Source organism: Amblyomma maculatum, chromosome 6 (genome assembly GCF_055883805.1).
Source record: "Amblyomma maculatum isolate TAMU_Amacu chromosome 6, ASM5588380v1, whole genome shotgun sequence".
Classification (NCBI taxonomy): domain Eukaryota; kingdom Metazoa; phylum Arthropoda; class Arachnida; order Ixodida; family Ixodidae; genus Amblyomma; species Amblyomma maculatum.
The window spans coordinates 181,359,367-181,365,095 of record NC_139349.1 but is presented as its reverse complement, the minus strand read 5'-3'; the positions used below and the strand labels follow the sequence as shown (position 1 = coordinate 181,365,095).

General features: G+C 51.6%; 1 pseudogene; it reads left to right on the top strand.

The window, feature by feature from the left end:
- Positions 1–472: 472 nt before the first annotated feature.
- Positions 473–5,270, top strand: LOC146187503 (uncharacterized; annotated as a pseudogene).
- The last annotated feature ends 459 nt before the right edge of the window (positions 5,271–5,729 follow it).

Here is a 5,729-nt window from a genome sequence, read left to right as displayed (position 1 = left end):
GATATTACAAAAGTATTCCGGTGTGTGTTCCCAGTCTCCATACCAGAAACCTAAACATTTAGTCCAGTTAATTGCACTACCAGTAGCCTTACAGTACTCCACAGCTTCTTTGGCAACTTCCTTTACGCTGTCTTGGTCCGCACAAAACACTGCGATGTCGTCAGCGTAGGCTAGGACCTTAACTGCAACATTGAAAAATGTGTACCCTGTAATAGCTTGGCTGGAGAGAAGCCTTAAACAGAAAGGTTCCAAGTATAAGGCGAAGACAAGGGGTGACAATGGACACCCTTGTCGAACAGAATATAGCACCGGTATGCATTCACTCAATTTACTATTAATGACTAATTTTGCAACGCAGTCTTTGTAAACCCTTTTAACACCATTTGTGATTACACTCCCGACATTTACATGCTCCAAAAGTGCATACAAGATATCATGCTTCCGGCCACCGAGCGTGAGGGACGTTGGCATCATGGGCTCCCAAGGAGCGGATTCAGCGGCCCGGTTGGGCCGCGGTATCAGGAGTACGAGCAACGCTGCCAAGAATTACCAAATGGTTCTGCCACATCTGCCATCAGGTTCGACTGTTTTACACACTGTTTTTTTGCACGGGGATGCCTCAGCTAGGCCTTATCGTGTTGAACATTTTCGAGACGCACTCGAACATATGTCATTGCTGTCGGAAGTTGTCGCCCTTGGGGCTTATCAGATGAACCACCTGTAGGCGGTAACCTTCAAAGATGAAGAAGGAAAAAAGAAGATGCTGCAGGTTCCAGCATTCGACGTGAAGGAGCGTCGGTGTGTGGTGATTGACCCGTGCAATCAGGCCGTACAGTCGAGCGCGATTTGAAGGTTATCGCGCGAGCGTCGACTGAGAACATGAACAGCGCCATGGCCCAGAATTCTCTGCCGAGGCGAGAGAGGTATCAGGCCAGCTTCCCTTACTCTTTTTGCTGTTCCTTCAGCAGCCGTCACACCCTGTTGGGCTATCAGTTTCTTTCTTTTTTTTTTATTCTGCGAACAGGCAGGGATCGTAGTGCGCACGACGTATTCTTTGGTATTAGTATCTGAAATTGGACACTTTATCGCAATAAATGGAAAGCTTAGAATAGATAGAAAGGGCGGTGAGTTTGTCGCGGGGGTGAATATTGTTGTTTGGAACAGCAAACGAGGGAGAGAAGAGTGCGAAATAATGATTTTTCTGTTCCGAACCTGGCCGCCAGGTGCCTGGAGTGCTAGGCTGGTCGACGCTCGCGCGATAACCTTCAAATCGCGCTCGACTGTTCGTCTGAAACTGTACTGGTTGTTACACGGCGTGAAGGCTAGTGTACGCGATTGCTGCCGGTCCTGGGGAATGCGGAGGGCACGTGAGGAGCGCGAGGAGATTAAAATAGTCTCTGATGCGATCCTCCTGGCTTCCGCGCCTCTCTCCGGGGGACCGGGGGTGACCGCTGCACTGCAGTCACTTCGAAAAGAATATCGCGCTCTCCTCCAGCGCATCGTTTGAGGGCACATTGCGCGCTGAAAAGTGGGAAAGGGAGACGTGGTGCAGTAGGCATCTGCTCCGGCGCCACTTAGCACGCACAGAATCCATCCTTTCAGCTGTAACTGACCCCGATACAGGTTTCATTGAAAAAACACCTGAGGGCATTTTGAAATTGGCAAGGCAGTTTTATGTTAATTTGTACACAGCTCCTCCTCCGTCAACGACCTCTTTTCCTTTTGAGAGGCCGTCAAAAATGGTAGATGTCCCAGGTGGTCCTTTAGAGGCAGAGGAAATTTTAGCAGCCATTAAGGCTTCCAATCGGAATCGTAGTCCAGGGACGGACGGCCTCCCCGTTGAGTTTTATGTCAAATTTTGGGGGCAACTGGGGGGTCCTTTCACCTCATTAGTGAATAGGCTCCTTAGTGAGGGAGCTTTGTCAGATACTCAAAGGGAGGGGCTGATAACTCTCCTGTGTAAGGACGAGTCGAGACGCACTGACCTGAGAGCCTGGCGTCCCATCACGCTCCTGAACTGTGACTACAAGCTCATCGCGAGATGCCTGTCCAAACGGTTAACATTGTTCCTTAGCGACCTATTAGGGCCGTATCAGGCTTGTTGCGTTCCAGGCCGCTCCACTCAGCTTCATGGTTTCGCCCTTAGAGACCTCTTTCTTTGGGCGTAGGCGCGTAATGTACAGGCATTATTTGTTCTTTTGACCAAGAAAAGCCATTCGACATCATTAGTCATGCCTACTTGTTCAGAATATTAGAGGAGGCTGGCCTCCACTCTGATTTTCAGAGTATGGTGAGAGTCTTGTACTCAAGGCCTACCTCTGCGGTAACAGTTCAAGGTATGGTTTCGCAGGCTTTCGATGTAGGCAGTGGAGTTCGACAGGGATCCTATCACCTGCTCTCTATGTGCTTGCAATCGAACCTCTCCTCCAAAGACTAGCAAAAAACTCCCAGATAGGCAGGTTCCCGTTACCGCCAGGCTCTCCGTCTGCCCCCATGTTTGCCTATGCAGACGACCTGACTATCGTCGTTCCGAACGAAACATCTGTGTGCTCCGTCCTGAACATCATAGAAGGGTACTGCAGGGCTAGTGGGGCTAGCTGAATAAATCCAAAAGTCATCATCATCATCAGCAGCAGTCTGATTATACCCACTGCAGGGCGAGGGCCTCTCCCATATTTCTCCACTTAACCCGGTTCTGTGCTAGCTGCATCCACTTGACCCCTGCGAACTTCTTAATCTCATCCGCCCACCTAACTTTCTGCCGCCCCCTGCTACGCTTTCCTTCCCTTGGAATCCAGTTTGTTACCCTAAGCGACCATCGGTTATCCTCTCTTCGCACTACATGTCCTGCCCATGTCCATTTCTTCTTAATTTCTACTAGAATGCCGGTAACTTAAATCCATCCAAGAGTGCCACCCTGTATATCAGGCAAGCACCGTCCAGTCCAAACCCCTATCATGGCCTTCCTGTGAGGGATGAAGTTCGTATACTAGGATTCCCCTTCCGTTCCGACGGGTTATCAGAGATCAACTCGCCTCTTGCTAAAGGGAAGCTTGAGAAGAGAGTTAGAGAATATGGGACATTGGCGTGCCCTTTCACGGCGCGGGCTACTGTCGTTCGGTCAATTCTGTTCTCGTTCCTGACGTATGCTGCCTGCATAACACCTCTGCCGGCACGTACCAAGCTGCAGCTTGAGAGAATCCTCTTCCGTTTTCTGTGGAACGGAATGATAGATCAAATCGGGAGGCCTGTGGTGAAACAGCCCCGACCTGGGCATAGTAACCGGAGTGCTACACGTCAGATGGACCCAGACAGCCCTGAATTCAGACATGTCCCTGACTCGAAGCTTGACCTCGTTCTTCCTGAGCACCCGCCTTCGTCTTTTTTTCGCAAAGCACGTTTTTCCACTGTGTTCCCCGTTCTGGCTCTCCTTCGCCCTTTTATGCACAAGCAGCTAACTGCTTGGAGCGACTCAGAGGCCTCCAGGCCGACATAGATATTCTGGCAGTACCGTTAAAGGATATAGCCAATCGTTTGACGCCGAAGCTCCCCCGTAGGTATATTCAAACTATTCTAACAGATCTGTCCAATATACGTCCAAGCTGGAATCTGATACTGGCAAAGTTTTTGGATGCAAGCAGAGCAACGTTCATGTATCGCTTTGCACACGGACAGCTCCCCATCCGCAGCAAGGCATTCACACGAGCGAGCTTGCATCCAGTTTGCCCGTTCTGTGGTTGTCGTGAAGACATTGTGCACATCTTTACACAATGTCTTCTCCCAGCAGCCCTCCTTCGACGAGTGGCTACCTTGTTTAGCATTTCAGGAGTGCCATATCAAACTGTCAGGTACCTCAACCCAGGCATGCTGTGAAACAGTTTGTGCTCTTGCTCGTTGAGTGCATGCACCAAGTCTGGTCTGCCAGGTGCGCCGCTGCGTTTGCTCGCAGTGTTCCGGGCCTTCATGAGGTGCTCGCACGAGTCCGCAGGGAGGTCTGGTTTCACTTAAGCCGTGTGCAGCGTCACCTCAGCGAGAAAGAGTTCATAGACACGTGGAGCAGGCCACCGATTATTTGCGAGGTTTCTGGGCGTACCATAACAGTGTTAATATGAAACACTTTAAGGTTACAGTGGTCCTTCAGGACATCCGAGGTCCAAAGAAGGTCCGGTCTACTTGTGTTCGGCCTGCTGTCACAGGGGGGGCCTTAAACACAGTTGGCATAGTGTTCGGTGACTGCTGTGTGCGTGTCACCACACGACTGCCCCTTGCCAGGGTACGGCCGTCATGCCGAATCAAAATCCTCCTCCCCTCGGACATCCGGGAGGAGGGGAGGTACCGGGGATGATGTATGAATGATGATGGGCAGATAGGTTATGTGAGACCTCGAGGTGCGGCGCCTTCTGGAGCCAAACCTCCTCCCATCTGACAACGTACACGGCGTCCGCAATGAAGACGTGCGAGTGGCCCTGTCTCCTTTCGGAAAAGTAACGGAACTAACCAGAGACAAGTGGCGGGTGAATGGCTGCGTTGAAAAGGCGTCCACGACTCGCTCCGTAACGCTGATGTTACACGCAGGCGTCACCGTTGAGGATTTGCCGCACCAGCTGCGCGTTTCCGAGGACGTTGCTCTCGTCTACGTCCCGGGCAGGGCCCCGCTGTGCCTCCGGTGTAGCGGAACTGGGCATATACGCCAAGAGTGCCGTGTTCCGCGTTGCGGGTTGTGTCGCCGCTTTGGACACGAGGATACCCAGTGTGTGAGTACATACGCGAATGTTGCGGGTCCGGCACGGAAAGGTGATGTGGCGGATCATTTGATGGACGCAGTTGATGCCGTGGAAATGACGCTGGAATGCAGTGAAGAGACCAAGTGTGAGGAAACGCCCCTAGAAAAAGCCGCGGCGGCGGAGGAGCTTCCAGATAGAACAGTAGAAGGAACGCCAATTGCTGCGGGCGCAACTACTGAGGGAGAGGCGAAGAGAGACAGACCTACTGCCCCAAACACGCCAGTAAGTCTGCAGGAGGCTTCCACGAGCGAACCTCGAGACGTGGACATGGCGTCGGCTTCCGGCATGCCTGCAAAGCGGGCACATATGAGGACGTCAATGAGTGTGAAGCCGGCAGGAATGCGAACGACAACGGGAAGCCACCGACGAAGGCCAACCTGGTCCGTCGTCAGAGCTTCAAACCGAGGCCAAACATCCCCCAGACCGGAAGACTCCGTCATCAACGCCTCCGCCTTAGCGGGGGCGAGTTTTGCAAAGCAGATGTGATGTCCCGGTCGGTGATCGGGACTAAAGACCGTGTGAGACCTGTGCTGTACAGTGCAACTGGCATCGCTTCACGACACGAAACTTTTGGTGTAACACTATGTCGCTCTGCCTTATAAGTGTGAGTAGAATGATCGGCGTCTTCTTTCTTTAAAATGGCTCGTCCTTTTCAAACTTGCCTACGCATCGCAACGCTTATTGTGAGGGGCCTCTCAGCGCGCAGACGGCAACAGCAGATAAATAGGCTACTACTAAATAATGATATCGACTTACTTGCAGTACAAGAAACAAAAATTGAAAGTAAAGAGCAAGCAAATCGAATGGTCGAAGTTTTTCGCAGCAGATACAACGTATATGTAAGCCATGCGGTTCAAAAATCTGCCGGATGCATTTTTTTAACCCGCAGGGCTATCAGCCAAGTTGAAGTTGTGATGACGTGTGGAACGGGTAGATTAGTAGTGT